This window comes from Pleurodeles waltl, chromosome 10 (genome assembly GCF_031143425.1).
Source record: "Pleurodeles waltl isolate 20211129_DDA chromosome 10, aPleWal1.hap1.20221129, whole genome shotgun sequence".
NCBI classification, from domain to species: domain Eukaryota; kingdom Metazoa; phylum Chordata; class Amphibia; order Caudata; family Salamandridae; genus Pleurodeles; species Pleurodeles waltl.
Genome location: NC_090449.1, coordinates 983,782,472 through 983,804,784, shown reverse-complemented (window position 1 = coordinate 983,804,784; position 22,313 = coordinate 983,782,472).

The following is a 22,313-nucleotide window of genomic DNA, read 5'->3' as shown; positions in this document are numbered from 1 at the left end:
TCGGGTGTCACATGAGAGAAATACGGCACACTCAAGAAAAACGGGCCATGCAGAGTCCCACAACCAGTGAATTCGCTCACTACCAACCAGATGAAGGGCCACACTCCTTGAATGCAGGCAGTAATTCGAAGGTTCTGCACCAGTAAAATTTGCTCACCAGGTGCAATACTTAGTTCTATGCTCACACTGCTGCTACCAGCTGATGTCCAGCTGACAATGAAGTCACTTAAGAGGGCATCGCTCTCCAGATGACAAAGGTACAAGGTGTATGTCCCGCACGGGAGGTCTTTGGTGCCCCTGAGACATCCACAGGAGAACAGAGGGCAAGCCAACAAGCCCTTGGAGAGAATACTTCAGAGTGCCACACAACAGCAACCAGTTTGCCTAGGCCAGCCACGAAGCAAGAAGGGTGAGTGGTCTCTTCTTAGGGCACTAATTACTACTTTTTCACTACAGATTCCTCTGGCAGTGTGCACCACCCAGTCCAGGGTCTCTGTCCCACATTTCTGCAGTGCATCTCTACTTTGCTGCATTGGGGAACCAATAGTTATACTGTGGTGTGCCATTGAAGTTGGGGGAGGTTCAGAGGGTTCCCCTTTCCCTTTGAACCACAGATGTCTCCCCTAAATGTGAGTCCTTTTTGCAATAGGGCAGTGGAATGCAGATCTTGATCTTTAGTGGGGCCATGATCTGGCTCTGAGAGACCAAGGGCCTCACTCTGACTTTGGCGGGCGGCGGAGGCCGCCCGCCGAAGTACTGCCGTCAGAATACCGCTGCGCGGTCAAAAGACCGCCGCAGTAATTCTGAGTTTCCCGCTGGGCTGGCGGGCGACCGCCAGAAGGCCGCCCGCCAGCCCAGCGGGAAACCCCCTTCCATGAGGATGCCGGCTCCGAATGGAGCCGGCGGAGTGGAAGGGGTGCGACGGGTGCTGTTGCACCCGTCGCGATTTTCAGTGTCTGCTTGGCAGACATTGAAAATCTTGGTGGGGCCCTGTTAGGGGGCCCCTGCAGTGCCCATGCCAATGGCATGGGCACTGCAGGGGCCCCCAGGGGCCCCGTGACACCCGTTACCGCCAGCCAGGTTCTGGCGGTCAAAACCGCCAGAGCCAGGCTGGCGGTAAGGGGGTCGGAATCCCCATGGCGGCGCTGCCTGCAGCGCCGCCATGGAGGATTCCCCAGGGCAGCGGGAAACCGGCGGGACACCGCCGGTTTTCCGTTTCTGACCGCGGCGGAACTGCCGCGGTCAGAATGCCCATGGATGCATCGCCAGCCTGTTGACGGTGCATCCGCGGTCGTTGGCCTGGCGGTAGTCTACCGCCAGGGTCAGAATGACCCCCCAAGTGTCAAAACCTCTCCTTCCAATCTGTCCAGCCAAGCACGCAAATGGCAGAGGTCTTCATTCCAGTTGAGTGCCCAAGTTTTAAATCTGTCACTGGGTAATGCATAGAAGTGCTCCTCCATTCTCCAGTGTGGACTTGAGTTAAATTAAAAGGCACGCAAAATGTTTAGGACAGAGAAATGTCCATTTTCTAGAAGTGGCATTTCTCTATGATCATTGACAAAACCACATTTACCAAAGAAAGGGGTTTATCGTGATGAATCCAATGATAGTAAACAATATGGGGCTGCTCTGCTGCAATTCACTGTTGCAGCTCAGAGTATTTGCAATGCTTCTCTCATGTTAACCAATGGGCAAATGCAGTGAAAACACACATGGGTATTCTACATTCTCTAGGCATAAGTACCCCTGCACACATACAAGCCTGCATTTGCAGGCTGGACACATGTTTAAAAGCACCATAGTTGCAAGTGCGTACACGTGCCTCCTACGAGAAGTGCGATAAATGTTTAAAACACCTGTGGTGCTTAGGGCACACACGCAGGCCAGCACCACTGCCCAACATATGTGGGAAGGTGCGCATGCACTTTCACACTCTACCTACAGTGGGAAAGTGCCCAGGGCCCTAAAGCTACTAAGGGGGAAATCAGCAAAACCTACAAGAAAAAGCAAAAAAGTGTGGCAAACACCACCTCAGTGTGTCAGGTCTAACAAGTGCCCCCCCAGCCAAAAGTTGGTTGGTTCTACCCAGCTTTAGGTAGTCCTCCGACTAAGGTAGAGAAACCTACGTAGACAATCTGTGTTGGAATGGTGTACCCCAGGGAGGCAGGGGGTTGCTCCACCCTAACGTCAATCCCCTCTAGGGAAATGGACCACCTCAACAACTTTGGATTCTCATCTCTCATCTGCATCATCCACCTGAGGGGCCTAAGGCCCATTTAGACCAAGAAGTGAGTACTAAATGAATATGGTCTCAATATGGTCGCAAATGTGGGACAAGATCCCCATGGAACACCTGAACGCCAAGCTCATACAAACCACACCCCCTTCACCAACGACCCCAACATCACTGCTCACAACCTCACACAATGGCTAACAATCTGCGCACACTCCCTCGCCCCACTGAAAACTACCAAGAACGCCCGCAACATCAGCACCGCCCCCTGGTTCACCACTGAACTCCAAGCCTCCAAGTGTGAATGCCACAAAACTGAGAAAGCATGGCGACAAGAGCCCTCCATGAACAGCTTCTCTACCCTCAAAACTACCATACGCAAACACCACCAACTCATCCGGACCACCAAAAGGGCTTACTACAAAGAACGCATAGATAGTAACTCACATAACAGCAAGGAACTCTTTACCATCATCAAAGAGCTCACCAAACCCAAATCCTGCACCATCGATCCTCCTCACAAACTAAACCTTTGCAACTCCCTCTCCAACTACTTTCACCTCAAAATCTTAGACATACACAACAGTTTCACACCATCGCACCCACCATCACCACCACCAACACCTCTGACATTACCAACAACACAACACCCCCCCACACCAACCAACTTCACACCTGGAACCCTACGGACGACGAAGAAACTGAAAAAACCATGAACTCCATCCACTCAGGCTCCCCCACAGACTCCTGCCCCCACCACATCTTCAACAAGGCCAGCACAATCATCGCTCCCCAGCTTTGCATCGTAATCAACAGCTCCTTCGACGCCGCAACCTTACCAGACACCTGGAAGCACGCCGAAGTCACCGCACTCCTCAAATAACCCAAAGCAGACCCGGAAGACCTCACCAACTACCGCCCCGTCTCCCTTCTCCCCTTCCCCACCAAGGTCGCTGAGAAGACAGTAAACGCCCAACGGTCTCACTTCCTAGAGGAAAACAACGCACTCAACGCCTCCCAGTCTGGACTTTGCAAGAACCACAGCACTGAGACCGGCCTCATCGCCTGCACTGACGACATCAGAACCAGAGTTGACAAGGGCAAGACCATCGCACTCATCCTCCTGGACCTCTCCGCAGCCTTCGACACTGTATGCCACCAAATCCTCGTGCACGCCTTTTCGACACAGGAATCCGGCACAGGGCCCTGGACTGGCTCACCTCCTTCTTCGCTGAAAGAACCCCGAAAGTCCACCTCCCTCTCTTCCAGTCCCCAGCAACCAAGAATCATCTGCAGGGTCTCCCAATGGTCCTCCCTCAGCCCTACTCTCTTCAACATCTACATGGCCCTGCTCGCCAACATCCTCCGCCCCCACAGAATCACCATAATCTCGTACGTAGACAACACCCAGCTCGTCACCCCCCTCAACAGGAACCCTTCCCCCGCCAAGACAAACTTCCACGCCGGACTCCTTGACACCGCCAAATGGATGACAGCAAGCCACCTCAAACTCAACTCCAACAAAACAGAAATCATCATCTTTGGCCCCAACAAGACCGTATGGGATGACTCCTGGTGGCCCACCGCCCCAGGACCACCCCCAACACCCTCCACCCACGCACGCATCCTCAGCATCATCTTAGACTCATCTCTCTCCATGGCCCAGCAAATCAATGCCATATCATCCTCCTGTTCCAACACCCTTCGCATTCTACGGAAGACCTTCAAATGGATTCCCATAGAAACCAGAAAAACCATCACCCATGCACTCATCAGCAGCAGATTAGACTACGGAAACGCCCTCTACGTTGGTACCACAGCCAAGCTTCAGCAGAAATTCCAGCGAATCCAGAACGCAGCTGCATGTCCCATACTCAACCTCCCACGCCACAAACACACCTCCGCTCACCTCAGATCCCTTCACTGGCTGCCCATCAGCAAAAGGATCATCTTCAAAGTCCTCATCCACGCTCACAAATCCCTCCACAACACTGGACCAGCCTACCTCAATGAATGAGTGAACTTCCACGCTCCTCCTCCTCCTCCTCCGCTCTGCTGACCTTGCCCTCGCCACAGTCCCCCGCATCCAACGCACCACCTCCTGAGGCAGATCCTTCTCCTACCTCGCCTCCAAGTCCTGGAACTCCCTCCCCACCAACCTACGCACGACCCAGGACCTCCTGACTTTCAGAAAGCACCTCAAGACATGGCTTTTTGAGCAGTAAAACGGCATCCCTCCCTTTTTCCCCCCTACAGCGCCTTGCGACCCTATCGGGTGAGTAGCGTGCTTAATACATTTTATGATTGATTGATTGAACTTCTTCATGGCCCAGACCACTGCGTAAGCTTCTCTTTCAATAGCGCTTTACATCTGTTCCCTGGGCAGTAACTTCCAGGAGATGAAGGCTTCCAGCCAGTCTAGGCCCTCCTCGTTCAGCTCAGATAGTACTGCCCTGATACCATGTTCGGTGGGGACCCTCTGAAAGATGAATTCCCACGAGTCATCAGGGGCCCTGAGCACAGGGGCTGTGCACATGACCTGCTTCAGGGAGTCAAATGTTCATATTACATTTTGATGCGGTTTCTTTAAGTTCAGATGTGTCAAGGGAGCCACAATGGTGCCGAATCCCTTGATGAACCTCTGGTTGTGCCCAGTAAGGCCCAAGAAGGCTTTGATGCCCATTTGGGTCTTGGAAGCTCCCAGGAGAGGATGGCCTCTATCTTAGCCTGGAGGGGTAGCCCCTTACCCCACCCACCTGATGTCCCAAATAGACCACTGATCCTTGCACTACCTGGCATTTGCTGGCCTTAATGGTGAGGCCTGCTTTCCGCAAAGCCTAAAGTACTTCCTGGAGGTGGAAGAGATGGTCCTCCCAACTGTTAACAAAGAGGGCAATGTCGTCCAGGTAAGCAGCTGAGAAGGCCTCCATACTGACAAGGACCTCATTCCCCAGCCTCTGGAAGGTGGAGGGGTCATTCTTCAACCCAAAGGGCATAACCTTTAATTGGTAATGCCTGTCAGGAGTGGAGAAGGCAGTTTTCTCCTTGGCTTCCTTGGAGAGGGCGATCTGCTAGTACCTGGAGGTAAGGTCAAAGGTACTGAAATACTGGGCCACGCCCAAATCTGTCAATTAACTCATTTACTCCGTAATTGGATTGTCATCAGTCCGAGTCACTGAGTTCATCCCCGTATAGTCCACACAGATCCTTAGTTCAGGTGTGGTGGCTGCCGGTGCAGAATTTGGTACCACAACAACCAGACTGGACCAAGGGATGGTTAAGGGTTCTATGATCCCCAGCTCTAGCATCTCAGACACTGCCGCCTTGATGCTAGACCTCACCCTCATCTGTTTGGAAAATGCCCCCCTCTGAAAGGTCACCCCAAACATTTTGCCTCCCCCTCCTCTTTTTCTGACTTAGATTTTGTTGGCTTTAGGAATTTGGGCACTTTACCACTGAAAACCAGTGCTAATGTGCTTGTGCTCGCTCCCTAAAACATGGTAAAATTGGTTCATAACCAATCAGCATATTTAATTTACCTATAAGTCCCTAGTAAAGCGCACTAGATGTGCCTAGGGCCGGTATATTAAATGCTACTCATGGGCCTACAGCACTGATTGTGCCACCCACCTACGTAGCCCCTTAACCATGTCTTAGGTCTGCCATTACCAGGCCTCTGTAAGCAGGTTCAATGCCACTTTTACTTAGCAATTAAAAGTGTTGGCCAAGCCTTAAATTCCCCTTTTCTTACACATGTCACCCCTAAGGTAGGTCATAGGTAACCCATAGGGCAGGGTTCTATGTAAGTAAAAGGCAGGACATGTACTTATAAGTTTTATATGTCCTGGTAGTGAAAAACTTCCAAAGCCGTTTTTCACTACTGTGAAGCCTGCTCCTCTCATAGGATAGAATTACAAATTCTCTTATATGCTTTTAAGTGGTAATTTTTGATCTAAGAAGAGTAGCCTTGTCATATTTAGTATAGTTGGGGTAGTCGTGAGAAACGCTACTCACTGGTGAAGTTGGATTTTACATTACTATTTTAGAAATGCCACTTTAACAAAATATACATTTCTCTGCCCTCACTGCCATCTGTGCCTTACAGCCTGTCTCCAATCCATGTCTGGTCTGTGGTGGTTGACGGCTCCTCTTGTGCATTCCACACAGATAGCCATAAACACTGGACACTCAGCTGCACCTGCATTCATCTGCTTATAGATGGGTTTCCCTGGGTGGGAAGGGTTGAGAGGGTCTCTCTTACACTTCAAAGACCAGTGGCCTGCCCTCATACAAAGTACGGATAAACTCCCACAGTGCTCCTGGCAGACAGGGCTGTGTTGAAAGGGGAACTTGTGCACTTCAAAACCCCTTTTTTAAGTTTGCTCCACTTCAAAGGCACTTTTGGGTATTTATATACTTGGTATGTGACCCCACCAATTCAGTCACTTCTGCACCTACAACTGTACTTTGTAGAGGGACTACTGGGCTGACCAAAGGACTCACCTTTACTGCTTTTCTGGAAGTACTAGTGCTTGTTGCACTGCTGCCTGCTATCCACTGACTCTGCTGAAAGGACACTGCCTTCCTCCTTAAGTGCTCTTCAAAGGCTTGGATTGAGCTTGCCTCCTGTTCTGAGGTCTCAAGGCTACCAATGACTTCACCAAAGAAAAGAAAATCCAGCGTGTCAGAATATCAATGCAACACCTGTAAAATTTGATGCAACGCCTGCCGGATTGATGCAGCGTCTGCTCAGTCGCTGAAAAATCATCGCATCACCTCCCAGATCAACGTAACACCTATTACCACTGCTCACCTCATTCTAAGTTTTCCATGGATCGTCCCTGGGAATCAAAATATCCCGCATTGCAGTGAAGTGCCAAGGCTGTGTTCCTGGAAACTGTCTCATTGCTTTGAAGGGTGGAAAGAAATGATCACTCACCTTTGCCGTGCCTGAAAAACTGACGCATCACCTTACTTTTTGACACATTTCCTCATCTGCGGCACCTGTGCATCGTTATTCTTGATGCATCCCAGGTACTGTATGTTAAAAGGAAACAACCACTAATTCTTATGGATGGAGACTCATTTAAACCTTTAAAAAGTGATATCTTGACTTGTACATATTGATTTTTGTTGTTGTGGAATTATTTTATTCAGATAAATTGTATCTCTTTTCTTTCATTGGTGTGATGTATTGTTGTGGTGTTTTCACTGTGTAACTGTATGAGTTATTGCACAAGCGTTTTACATATTGGTTTCTGAGTTTAGCCTGCCAGTTCAATGCCAAGCTACCAGAAGGATAATGTAGGTTGTGTTGTGACTTACCCTGACTGTTTGATTGGGGTCCCTACAGGGTGCATGCCTCTGCAAACTAGAGACCCAATTTGTCTCAGTATTCATATGATGTAATTTATTTCAGAAATCCAAACCAACATCTTATGTTGTGTTAATAAGGAGAACAACAGAACAATGTAGAGGGCATGGAGGCCCAGCCTTTGACATGAATAGGCTGTTTGGAAAAAATGCACAACTTCTGCAACAGTGATACAAATAGGAACATCCTTAGTGGTACATACTTGTGCAGTTTCCACTATGAATGATGGTCAAATGACTTATAATTATTATTGACGTGGCACTAGGTGATCCAAGTGATGCCTTTGCTGTTGAAAATGACTTTAGTCTACTTGACATCAATTTTATTGTGCCTACTAAAATAAATTATAACCAACTTAAACAAAGACCATAAAGTATTGTTTTGTAGGATATATTTAGCATAAGCAGTTGAAGCAAATTTAATTCAGAGTCAGTCTCTGGTCTGTGATCATTTCATCTTATTAATTTATAAATTTAAGCGTGATTGAAAGCATTTTCTTTTTTGTACGCTAGCCAACACATTTCGCTCCGTATGCAGCAAAAATACATGGGTCTTTTTCAAGGCTGTATTTGATGATTGTTAAGAGATACATTCATATTGATTTTCAATAGTCATGACAAATATAGTCAACACACCATAACAAACAATACAATTAGGATCAAATTTAAATTCATTGAAGGAAAAGGGGGATGGGAAAAATCAGGAGGTAAAATGGAGTCAAACAAAATTACCATTATTGAATATTGTTAAAGTAAACACACAATTCATACAAATGTAGTTTTAATATTATTGTGATGATTCACCTCAAATCATGCTGGCAATATTACTTTGTCAAGAAGAAAAAGATATAATTTGGTGGTTTGCCCATGTATATGATGGTGAGAAGCAGAAACTTAGTTTTGACAAGCCTTGAAAAAGGCCCAGGCCTGTGCACCATGTAAAGGGTGAAATGTGTTGGCTGGCATAGAAAAAAAGAAATTGCTTTGAATCACACTTAAATTAATAAAAACATCAGATGAAATTATCACAGACCACAAATTGACTTTGAAATAAATTGGCTTCAACTGCCTAACTTAACTATATCCCACCTATAGGCAAAAGGGATTCTGCCTACTCTAGGGTTCTAACAGTTGCCATCCTCAAAGTTAAGCCATGGAGTGCCTCTGGCTCTACAGCCATCATCACCCAAACTTTCTGTCAATTCCATCGGAGTGCCGATCTTGTCATACCACTCTTTCAGGACATCCTGGCTATCATCTAAGTTGTGGGAGTCTTGCTTCCACAGCTTGGCCATTTGGCTTCGGAAGGCCAGCATGTAGTTTACTACATTCCTGGAGTTCTCTTAGACAACTGCTCCCAGCCCTCATTGATCAAACTCAGAGGTCCCCTGACCGGGTAAGCAAATACGAGCTTGAAGGGGCTGAACCCAACTCCATAATGAGAGACCTTCCGTCAGGGAAACAACAGGCACACTAAGAGGTCATCCCACTTTTTCCTCAGGGCCTCTGATCATGCCTTTCTGGGTCATATTGAATCGCTCAACAAGACCATGGCTTTCATATGCGCTGACATGAAGTTTTTGCCCACTCCCTTGGTGAATCACACTCAGATAAAGATCCCCATCAGGGCCTTCCCCACCGCTGGTGCGGTCATGGAGTTCAGAGGGATTGCCTCTGGGTACCAGGTGGCATGATCCACCAGAACAAACCTGTTCCCAGCCGCTGTCTGGGATCTATAGGCCCTACTATGTTGATGCCCACCATTTCAAAGAGGGTGTCAATGACTGGCAAGGTTTGAAGGGGGGCTACTAGGGGACCATGAGGGGCCTTCAGGACCCCTGGCCAGGAGCCCTAGGCTCACTGTAACGAAGATTGTCCTCCCAGTAAAAGTGATGAGTCCCAGATTCATCACCGGCTGCTTAGGCTTTAGCTTGTCACCTCAGGCCCTCAAGGGTGAGGCTCTCTCTCTGTGCCCTACAGAAATCCTCCCTTGTGGTGCCTCCTGGCACTTGCCATTCAGCAAGCTCGGCAAGGGCACCATGAGAAGTAATGTCCTCTTCAGTCAAAGCAGTGTTGGCCAAGGCCAGTTTCCCATCTGTTTCACTAGAGGTACATTTCATGGCGGGTTTTCCCCATCCTAGTCCTCTCCCCCTCTTAGCAAGGGGCCAGACTCCAGCCTCATCTGGCTCTCTTCTTGGGTAGCCGTGGACCCTATGGTCCCACAGATCAATTCAGGTGACCCCCCAACATCTCTACATGAGCCTGGAGCTCCACTTATTTCCAGATAGTATGCTCCAGGTCATTACCCAACAGACAAGACACTGGTACAACAGGGCTAACAGTGACCTTCAATAGGCCGGAAACTCCCCCCCCATACTTAAATGACACCTGGGCCACTGGGTAACAACTGGGAAACAACCATCTCTGTTGTCAGCCACTCCCACTTGGTGGGTGGCTTGGGGGATGACCTGCTCTGGGGGAGACCAGTTGACTCATTACTATAGTCATGCTGGCCTTTGTATCCCCCAAGGCCTCCACCTCCTGGTCATTGATGATGACCCTTCGCCTATATTTTGCTGTGTTAGCAGGCACTTAGACCCTGGGAACCATCTCACTGTCATTTAGGGACACTAGGGTAACACCACTTTCTCCCCCAATTACCAAGGGGTTCCCTCCTCCGCCATCATCATGCTTGCCACCCTAAGAGCCTTCCCTACCTTGGAGAGGGGGCACTCACTTTGAACACTTAGGCCCATATTTATATTTTCATTTTTTGATGCAAAAGCGGTGCAAATGTACAAAATACAATTATACTTTGTAAGTGTGTGCCACTTTTGCATCAAGAAATGGCACAAATGTGGCAAAAAAAGTATAAATAAGGGCCTTACGATCTCCCTTGTAGTGTCTGTACCCATAACTATTGTAGCACTGGGGTACCCTGGGGAGGGGCGGACTCTTTTCCAGGGAGTTTTCTTTGGGGGACCGTATTGTGAACTCAGGCCAGACCCTTTCCCTGGGGGATGTTGGGTGGGGCTGGCAGAAGATTTCTGCTTCTTGTCATGCCCCCTTGGCCCCTGTAGTAGACAGGTAAATACACAATGTGCAGGAAACACTCCAAAACTACAATTCTCCCACTCGAAGATGTTTAAGTAGGGAAAGTCTCTTTAATATATGGATTCACAACAGTATCAATCACGATCCAGGTCCAGAGTCAGTAGGCAATTGCCTAACAACCTCAACACTTTAGAACCTGCACAGCAGCTGATACAATATGATTCTACAAATGCAACACAGAAATGAACAACAGACTTGTTCATGGCTTAAGTATATCACAGAGAACTATAATACAAAATAAATAAATATTGGAATGTAAAAGAAATAATAGAATTTAACTTATTACACCATCCTCTTCCCTCAAAACGATGAAATAAGAATAAAACACAATACACAGCACAAATTAGCTAAATAAAATTCAATTCAACACAAAACCTTCAAATGTTTTCAGCAAATTTACCACACGATTACTGTGTGTGTGTGTTGGTTCTTGTGGCCCATTGTCTCCTTCCATTACACCATAAGCAAAATGCTGATTGCCATCAGCAAAATGTGTCACTCTAGGAGACTTAGAAATAATATCATTTTACCTTTACCACTCCTCTGAACAGTGGATTCCAACCTAATTGCATCATAATCCCCATCCCCCTCAAAAGCATTGTATGATCTATAACTCTTGAATTGCCTTATATCTCCCACAGAAAAATCAGTTGGCAACATGCTGTCAGACTTTGTATTGCAATTCCTGCCAGAATAAACATTTCTAAAAACGTCAGCTAGAGAACCAGAAATTGGTAGTCATTGAATGTGGTAAAGGCATACATTATAGGCAGTCTGCCTGCACATTTTTTCCACCACTTACATATTTGACTTCAAGGTCATACTCCTGCAATTAGGAGAGCAACCACACAAGATGCGCAAATGTCTTTTCCAAACCAGGCCAACTCAGAAGAAATAATAGTGGTTTGTGATCAGGGTGAATATCACAACTGGTACCCCATATATGTTCTGAACTTTTGCACTGCCCACATACATGCCAATGCTTCTCGTTCTATAGTGCTGTAGTTACTCTCTGCCTCAATGAGTGCTCTGGATGCTAAGGCAACTGTGTTTTCCTGTCCAATGACCCACTGTCCAAAAACTGCACCAAGTCTCTTAAGACTGGCATCTACCCTTACGAAGAATTTACCCGACGATACATAGGATTTTAAAGCAGGAGCAGATAATACTAATTGTTTAATGTTTTCAAATGTACTAGCTACTTGACTGTCCCACACAAAGTTATTACCTTTTTTGAACAGTACCCTTAGGGGTTGAACCATTAAGGCATACCCAGGAACAAATTTAGCATCCTTAATCACTTCTAAATTACAGAATTTCAGCTTAATGCCTCCAGCCAAAATAGTGTGACCTAAATATTCCACGTTGTCAACCATGAGTTTACACTTCTCACCTTAAACAGTCAGGCCTCAGAACTGCAAGATGCAAAACACCTTTCCTAGAATTTGTATATGTTCTTCAACTGTTTGCATGTGAACAAGTATGCCATCCTGAAATGCTTGGACATTTGACATCTCCCCAAACAATGAATCCATCATCTTTTGAATGATACTCACTGCCAAAGCTAATCCGAATGGTAATTTGAGATATCTAAATGCACCATACTGAGTCACAAACATTGTAAATGCCTAGGAATTCTCACTCACTGGAATTTGGTGGTATGCTGAGTGTAGATCTATGGTTGAAAAAAAACTTTAAATTGCCTACACTAGTTATAATTTCTTAAATATGAGGGAGTGGATGACAGTCCAACAAAATGTTTTTGTTAAGAGATCTCAGGTCAACGCATAACCTGAGATCTCCAGATTCTTTTTTGTGATGACAATAGGCGAAACCAACTCTGAAGAGTCAGTAGGTACAATTATCCCTTCAGACACTCATTTATCTTGCAATTTTTTCAATTGTTTCCTAATACATAAAGGTACTGGTCTGACCTTATGTATCACTGATAAAGCTCTTTTTTAATTTAATACAATGATCAAAGCTTTTCACAAGTTCCAACCTTATCAACAAGTACATTGGGAAACTTAGATATTATTTGTTCAGGTACTAAATCAATAGTTGTTAATGACATGACAGAATCATTCTCATTAGTATTAGACATTTCTCCCAAAGCAATGGGAATGCTATGTCCAGGACGTAGAACTATGCAAAGGTTGGCTAAATCCTTCCAGCCTACGAAGTCACTCCCATTGACAACCACATAAATCTTTGTGATAGCGTGTCTTCCTAAAACTTATAAGGTGGACCAAAAAACCCAATTAAATCAATGTCCAGGTCACCGAATGCCTTTGGACTTATATCAGCACTTCCTAATACTTTTGACTTCAACCATAAATTAAAATAAGTTCTATCAGCCCAAATGGTCACAGGTGCTCCTGAGTTTGCCATAACTGTCACTCTCATTTCATATCTTGTGTATACATACTGCTAATTTTCATTTTTCCTCCACTGTTGGACATGTTTGAACTAGGACCAGTTTGTCTGCATACCGCTTGAAAATAAACTATCTTATGACATTTCAAGCATTTCTTACCAAAGGTAGGACATGAAGGATTGTTACTAATGTGATTTTGAGAACCACAACAAAAGCAAAACCTAGGACCTTGATTCTGCCCCCTACTTTGTTTGGATTATTTTTCAGTAACAGCACAAACATTATTGTCTTTCATAACATGACTAACCGTAGGTTGCCGATTATGGTTGGACACCACTTTAGAAGTAACAATGGATCTTTCAATACTCCTTGCCATGTCAATCAATTCTTCCAAAGTTGGATTAAGACAAGCTAGAAGGCATTCCTGTATGAAAAAAAAGCACAAACTGGTACATAATTCATGCATCAACATTACCATCAAAATCACATTTTGCAGCTGGTACACTCAGAGTAGCAATATATTCCTCAGGTGATTTGTCAACCGACTGTTTGAACATGGCAAAATTAAGTCTCTCCAGCAACACATTATGCTTATCAGAATACTGTTTTTTGATCCTTTCTTTTCCTTCCAAGTGAACACCCCATACAATGTTTTCTCTTGGTGATACTGGAATAGGTGGCCGATTATTAAATACACGTTGTCCAGCAATACCTAGGTGATTGAATAAAAGTGCCATTTTCCTAGCCGGAGAATAGTCATTAGAATCTATTGCTGTAAGGTAATTTTCAAGAATTCTCAACCAATCACTCCATTATATTTCTGTTTTACCTGCACTCTGGAAGAAAGGCGGAGGCTGAACAACTGTCTGATTTGAAACCGTGCTCACAAAAATAAATATAAATTAAATGTGTAGTATGCTAAAATGTTCAGGAAAAACCAGCTACTTGCAATGTACATGTATTCACATATAACACATAAACAAAAAATAGTCCAATGTTGTGGATAGAATACTGCTGCAAGCCTTAGTAGGAAATTATAGTGAACACGAAGTCTCACGAAAAATATGCAGAAAACCAGCTTATAATTGAGTAAAAGGAATGCTAACAAACCATTCCAGTCACAGAAATCCAAAGTATTACAGACGTTACCACAAAAATGTAGGAAGATACTACAAAGGTTGAAATAAAATCATGCAATAACTGTGTAAATCTCAATGAGCATTATTTTTGCCTCACAGGAAATTTTTCCGAACACGCGTATGTATCACAATGAGTGTCATTGCCACCTTGCAGGAACTCCAGAAGTCACTTCAACTACAGCGCAACGTGTATGGATGTCACAGAATACACCCACCAGGGCGGAAATAAACTAGACACCAGCTCCAAGATGCAAATACAACATCTGTAGACCCTCTAGTCAATGACGCAGCGTCTCTCTCGTGCCTTCCGAACACTGCTGTAGATGAGCCGCAGACTCACGTGCCTTGCGTAATGCCACTGGAGAGAAGCTACAGCATCACTCCCGTGATGATGTAGCGGTTCCCTCAAGCCTTCTGAAACACTGCCGGGAGTGGAACACTGAATGGTATCCAGGCAACTGGCAATGGACTCCAGAGAAAAGACAACAAAGTAGCAGAAGGTATTTATAATAGAGGATAAATACCTTATGTGTCACGATTTCCACGTAGAAACACTGATCCCTGGATGGCATAGTATGGTGATTGCATTAGGCTGGTTGGAGGATCCTGTGCTTCCATAAATAGCAATTTTCAGTAACCCTATTTCCTGGTACCATATAATGTAGTAGGGAGATTAATACATGCATGAAGGAAGCACTCTAAAATAACAATTCTCTCACTTGAAGATGGTCTGCAGGAACAATCTCTTTAATACATGGATCCACGACATCATCAACCACGATCCAGGTCCAGAGTCAGTAGGCAACTGCCTAACATCCCCAACACTCTAGAACCTGCACAGAGGCTGATGCAATATGGTTCCACATACAAACACAGAAATGAGCAACAGACTTGTTCATGGCTTAAGTGTAACAGAGAGAATTATAATACAAAATAAAGAAATAATAGAATGTAAAAGAAATAATAGAATGTTACTTATTAATCCTCTTTTTGAGTGTCTCCCCAGAGATCTTTTTGGACACTCAGTTGCTGGCCCAGAGGTCCACTTCCTCAGCAAACAGATGGCAATCCATCAACTGCCTTTCTACCAGGTGTTGGAACAGGTCTGTAATGAAAGCCTCAAGGAGGTGCTTCCTCAAGATGAAATTGTACAATCCTTCATAATCATTTACCTTATTGCCTAACACCCATCCCGTTATTGCCTTACTCACGTAATATAAGAAGTCAACCCAGTTTTGTGTGGTCAGTTTTCAGCTGTCCATAAACCTCTGGTGGTATGTATCCAGGGTCAGTCCAAACTTATTAACCAACATGGTCTTCACAGCAGGGTAGTTAGTCTGGCCCCCCACATCTAAGGTAAGGAGGGTGTCGCTTCCCATGGGAGGATGTCCCACCATAAACTACCTCCCCAGCTCTCCTCAGAGACCCATTGTACCTTCAGGCCAACTTATAGGCTGCCAGCCATTTGTCGATATCACTCTCACCTGGTAATCCTGTACCATATCCTTTGGAATATGATCTCTACTCTCACTGTTAGACACAGCAGGGGTGCTGCCACCATTACTGTTAGTGGACCCTAACTTTCTGAGGCTAGGCTCATGGGCCATCTTTTCTTCTTCAATGGTTAGTCTCTTCTCAGCCAGAGCTTGCTTTTTGTGCAATCTGGCCAGGACCTTCTCTTTTTCTAATATGGCCAGGGCTATGGCCTGTCCCTGGGTAGTCCTGGAAAGCTCTAATTTTACCTTCCTTTCTTCTCTCCTGTCCTCCAGCTCTTCTGGGGACAGACTCCTTGAGGACATATTGCTGTTGGTTATAGAAGGGCCCCCCGGTTCTGGAAAAAGAGGGTTCTCCTCCTCTATAGGTTGTCTGTCAGGGCTCCCCTGGCCCTCTTCTGACTCTTCCTCATGCTCCAGCTTTTCTCCATTGTCCACTTCTCCCTTGGGGTAGGACTCCACCCAGTCCCTCAAGGCTTCCTGCAACTTCACCTTCTTGGCTCTTGCCATGCAAGCGACCCACTTTGCCTGACATACCTCCTTGAGCTGTGTCACTGTTTAGGTGCCCAAATCAGCCAGCTCAAACTCTACCTCAGGTAGGCCCTCATACATGTTAGCAAACTAGTGGAAGTAGAAATAGAGATCTAGCAGAAAGAAAAAAGGTCACCCTCCCTTGGCTACCTCACTGTCCCTTTTGGGGACCCCTTGAAAAACAAAGGAACACTTTTGCCTATGTGAAGTCATTGTGCATAGTTATCGTGTGATGCTGTGCAAATGCAAGTTGTATCCCACCGCTTGACCACCAAATGTTGGAGGTGGCACATTCTGGTTGGCTGAGGTGAGGCACTAGGCAGACAGAACCTACCACTGCAATCAGGGGTGGGTGATTACACTCACTGTATAACCTGCACTCACCCTTGCGTAGCTTAGCATAGAGCTATCGGCTTATCACTAGGGCAATGTGTAAAGCATTGGCACAGCACTACCACACAAAAAATACACTAAGCATCACAAATGATACTTCACATGAAGTGTATGTAAATAAAGTTTGTGTTCAACACATACATTAGTTAACAGAACATGAAAATCATGTAAATCTGGGCATAAATCACATTTAGAAATATCACTAGCGGTACTAGGCCCAATTGTGTTAAAACAACATTAGCAGTATGTTCACTTGAGAAAAGTAATACTTTCCCTCCCAGCACCGTCATGGAGTGCAAAAACATTATCAGCACAATACCCACCCGAGCGATTAACCCAGTTCAATATCACACAGCTATAGGGTGCACCCCGGTTCACGTTAGAAGCTATGTGTACATACAGAGAATTGCAGCACTTTTAAAAAGCTATGTGGCCTAGGATGCACAGGTAAAACCTAATGTCAACTCTGATAATCCTCTGACAAAGAACCAACGGGTACGGATACGCCCCCATGAGGTACAGTCAATCACAGTCAATAACTCCCACTCACTCACTCCTCACCGCTACGCAGTGCCACAGATATCAGGCAAGCTAGTATAACACGCATTCGTACACAATCACTCCCAGCACCCTAATGCAGTGCACGGATATCTGGCAGCCTAGTGGTCACTGCACCCCCCAGGTCCAAACCTTCCTCCACACTCCAGCCAGTTCCTACTACCCTGCCCCCTCACGAGCTAGAGGTGAGAGGACCCTCTTCCCTGGATCCTAGGCCACTCGCGGCCCAAGGTACACTTCTTTAGGATCCCAGGACAAAAGTGGGGCGAAGAAAGAGATAACTGCTGAGCAGTCAACAGTTGACAAATGGATGTTTGGCCATCACTTGGAAAGTTCACTCAGGGGTCTCTGCACCGCGTCTAGTGCGGGTCCCAGTCTGCTAAGCACGGGAGAGGGTCACCTTAGGTGACACGCTCTTCACAGTGACACCCAACTAAGGCAGGCATTCCAATGCCCCAGTAGTTACTAATTCCACTCCTCTCTGGTAGCGGGTACAACGTCTGGGGTATGATGACTTGAGTTGCCCTGGACAGTCCCGGTTGCGCATGAAGAGTTACCAAATCCGCACCTCCCTGGAAAGATGCAAAACATCTGGTGCGCGATTACTTGAGTCACACCAGACAATTCCGATCGCCCATGAAGAGTTACCAATGCTGTACCTCCCTGGAATGAGACACAGCATCTGGTGCTCAATTACTTGAGTCAAATCAGACAATTCGAAGCACCCATGCAAAGTTACCACTTGCGTACCTCCCTAGAATGAGGTACAATGTCTGGTGTGTTATAACTTGTGTCGCACCAGACAATACCAAACACACATAGAGTTCCAATCCTTTATCTCCCTGGAATGAGGCACATACTCTGGTGCCCAAAGATTTGATTGGCACCAGACAATTCTGGACACATATAAAGAGTTCTATTCCCATACTTCCCTGGAATGAGGCACAATGTCTAGTTTGCAATGTCTTGAGTCAACCAGACAAGTCCAATCACATACACAGAGACACAAGTTCAGCGGAGCCGCATGAGGTAGAATGTGACACTGCTCTGGGTATACTCGCACACCTGAGGATATTAATTTGTGAATCAGACACAGCACACAATGTGCATGAAGTTAGGTGTCACAAGAGAGAAATGCAACACACTTGACAAAAACAGGATACGAGGGGTCCCACAACCAGTGAATCCACTCACTACCAACCAGATGCTTATGCGTGTCGTGGCCACCAATGAAGGATCACATTCCTTGAATGCGGGCAGTACTTTAAAAGCTCCACACCAGGAAAATCCAGACACCAGGTGCAATACTTAATTCCACACTCACACTGCTGCTACCAGGTAATGTCTAGCACAAGATGTAGGCACTTAAAAGGGCACAACTCTCCAGATGACACAGGTAGAATATCTAGGTCCCTTGAGGGAGGAAGTTGATGTCCCTGATACCTCCTTGTGAGAACAGGGGTCAAGCCAACAAGCCCTTGGAGAGCACATTTCAGAGTGCCACACAGCAGAAACCAGTTTTCCCAGACCAGCCACGATGCAAGAAGAGTACGGGGTCCCTTCTTAGGGCAGTAATTATTCCTTGTGCACAACAGATTCTTTTGGCAGTGTGCACCACATGGACTAGGGTCTCTGTCCCACATTCCTGCAGTGTATTTCTACTTTGCTGCATAGGGGCGCCCGTAGTTATACTGTAGTGTGTCATTGAAGTTGGGGAAGTTCAGAGGGCTCCCCTTTGAACCACAGATGTCTCCCCTAAATTTCAGTCCTTTCTGCCATGGGACTGTGGAACGCAGATATTAATCTTTAGTAGGGGCCATGATCTGGCTAAGAGAGGCCAAGTGACAAAATTGCTCCCTCCAATCTATCAAGCCAGGCCCACAAATAGTAGATGTCTTCATTCCAGTTGTGTGCACAGGTTTTATACCTGTCACTGGGGAATGCAAAAATGTGCTCCTCTATTCTCCAGTGTAGACTCAAGTTGAAATAAAAGGCACGCAAAGCTTTTCAAGGCAGAGAAATGTCCACTTTCTAGAAGTGGCATTTCTCTATGATCATTGACAAAACCACCTTTACCAAAGAAAGGGGTTTGTCAGGACGACCGATGATAGTAAACAATATGAGGCTGCTCCTCTGCAATCTACTGTTCAGCTAGGAGCATTTGAAATGCTTCCCCCATGTTAATCTACTGGCAGAGCAGCTCTCCTAAGCAGTGAAATACACATGGATATTCTTGACTCTCTCGGAATATGTGCCCCAACGTACATACAAGCCTGCATTGACAGCCTGGAACCATGTTTAAAAGCACCATAGGTGCAAGTGCTCACAGATGCCTGCTAAGATAGGGGAGATACATGTTTAACATGTCTGTTTTGCTAGTGCACACACAAAGGCCAGTACCATTTCCCAACATATTTGGGAAGGTGCACAGGAACGTTTATACTGTACATATAGTGGGAAAGTGCCCCGGGCCCTAAGGCCACCAGGGGGGAATCAGCAAAGCCTACTAGAAAAAACTTAAAAGGTTGAGGAAACACCACCTCAGAGTGTCAGGTCCAACAATCTATCTATCTATCTATCTATCTATCTATCTATCTATCTATCTATCTATCTATCTATCTATCTATCTATCTACCGGTCAATTGGTAGGTCGGTCTGTCTGTCTATCATTCTTTCTATCTAACTCCATACATACATTCACACACATTCATGCTTCTGTGTTTTAAGGTGTGCTGCAGTGTTATAATCAAGGTGTGCTGCTGCTTATTTGCTGTAATGAAAGATGTTCTCAAGAATCAATCCCTTGATTTCACTGTTTTAATGGACGAGAAATAAAATAAATGGTTCTGTCAAACAGGTGAAGTGCCCACTGTTCGCCAGTCTGGGGGAGGGAGGGAGCAGAGGTGGGGGAGTTTGGCATCAGGCAGAGCAGGTTGAACCACAAACACATGTCCTAAGGTTCCTATGGGAATCTGAATTAGGAAGAAATGTTTTCTGATCAACCCTTTTATCAGCCCCTGCTTACGGATCATCTCAAAACCTTCCAGGAAGGACCCGCACATGATGTCTGTCATTACTACATACATACCTTAAATATTAACTATATGAAAGTAGAGTTCTGTGCTCACTGGAAACATCTGACCCCTGTTGGCCACACTAATATAGACTGTAGCCAACATTGTCCTGGTTCCGGTGACAACCACAGCCATTACAACTGTGCTTCAGCCAGGATAGACAATACCTGTGTCTACCCACTAAGGACAACAGGACTGTATTGACTGGACCAAGGCAGGAACTGCTATGGGGAAAGAGGCTTAGGGTGAAGCTATGAATATCACTATTAGGCCTGGATTTGAACTATAATGGAGAAATCAACGTACTTTTGGTAATTTCACATTACTCTTTTGACCCAAAATCACGATAAATTGATTATGGCCATTCGCATAATTATGTGTATTTTGGCACAAAAATCCTACCATAGGAGCACAGGAATTATAAACTTAGTGAGTGCAAGCAGTTGCTGATTACCGCTAGTAGTGTTTCTGTTGCATTTAGCACTATGTTCTTTCTGCAAATTGGATCCTCTGGTCTCTCTTCAATGCAAGGGTGTATTTTGTACTAAGAAGATAGCGCTAAATGCTGAGTAATTCTCCTTGAATAATTTTGTTTAAGTGTCAGATAAGTTTGTTGTAATTTCATATAATTACAGTACAGCAAATTATGAGAGTTACGTCACCACTATGGGTTAAAACCTAGTGCTGTTACTTGGCAGGAAGAATAGCTGGGTCAATTTATAGAACTACTAAGGTCTCAGAATGATATCCTTAGAGCCAGAATGAGAACCAGTGGGCCCAAAATGATCTACTCGAGTGGCACAAGTCTACACATACCATTATGGGGGGGTGCAAGATGGCTTGAGTTCATGATATGCAGTTTGTCCAATTTAGATACCCCTTTCCATGATCAAGCAACATCTACTGCCAGTTAGGTTCGACAAATGTATCCAACTGGTAGTTCCACAGAAATGGGTACACTGTTGCCCATGGAGCCACCTGTCACCACCTTCCCAGCTGATACTCAGGCTGCTTCAGTACGGCTTAGGAGGGGTCATTCATCTGGCCTGGTTGAGGACAACACCTAACACTTCACCAAGAGATACAAAATATTAATTCTTGTGAGGTTCTGGACTATTTATCCTATCCACCTTGTTTCCCTATATTTGTAATCTACTCATGGAGTGTTGCCTGGAAAACTACTCTAAACAATCGTAGCCTCATCTTTAATTTCTCATATATCATACAGTTATCTAATTTTCTAGAAATAATAAATTGTTTAGTATTTTTATTTTTATATGAGAAAAAAGAATAGCAAAAGTGTGTTGTGAAATTATTCTAAAACCAAGAAACTGTGGTGCTTATTTACAAGCCCCTTTCATCACAGGTGTGTCACTTTTTATATGGTAAAAGTGACACACCAGCAGCGCAAGGGACTTGCAAATAGCCCATATGGTTTTAATAATATTTTAAACATACGTAACGTATAATCAAGCTATCAATTGAGCCACACTTATACTGGCTACTTCAAATTCACTTTTTACTACCATAGCAACACAATAAATAACTTGCATCTCATTTATTATTATTTCAGCTATATGGTTTTATTATTTTCGAACAAATATAACAGTTTTTATGATTCAGATGTCATCAGCAAGGGTGAAGTAGCTGTCATCCATGTCTACCAACACTTATGAAAATGAAACTCATGCATTAAAACAAAAACACCTGTTGTGAATAAATAAGTAGTTGTTACATTCTTGTAGCAACTGGTCCTCCAAATACATTGGCTACACCAATAGGGGGTTTTATCCACAACATGTGGTATACACCCAAATCACAGAACTCAACCTTGATATTGTAAAGTGTAGCATTATCTGTTGGAAACTGGATGTAGTAACTTATATGTCTAACCATAACAACTAGAACTTGGCTGAGGGCAACAGAAAACTTTGGTTGCGGCATCCCATTTCAGTCACTAACAGTGTACTGGAAGGAACTAGGTAAAGAGAAATGTAACACTGCCGTTATCTTCCGAATAGGTGGGAT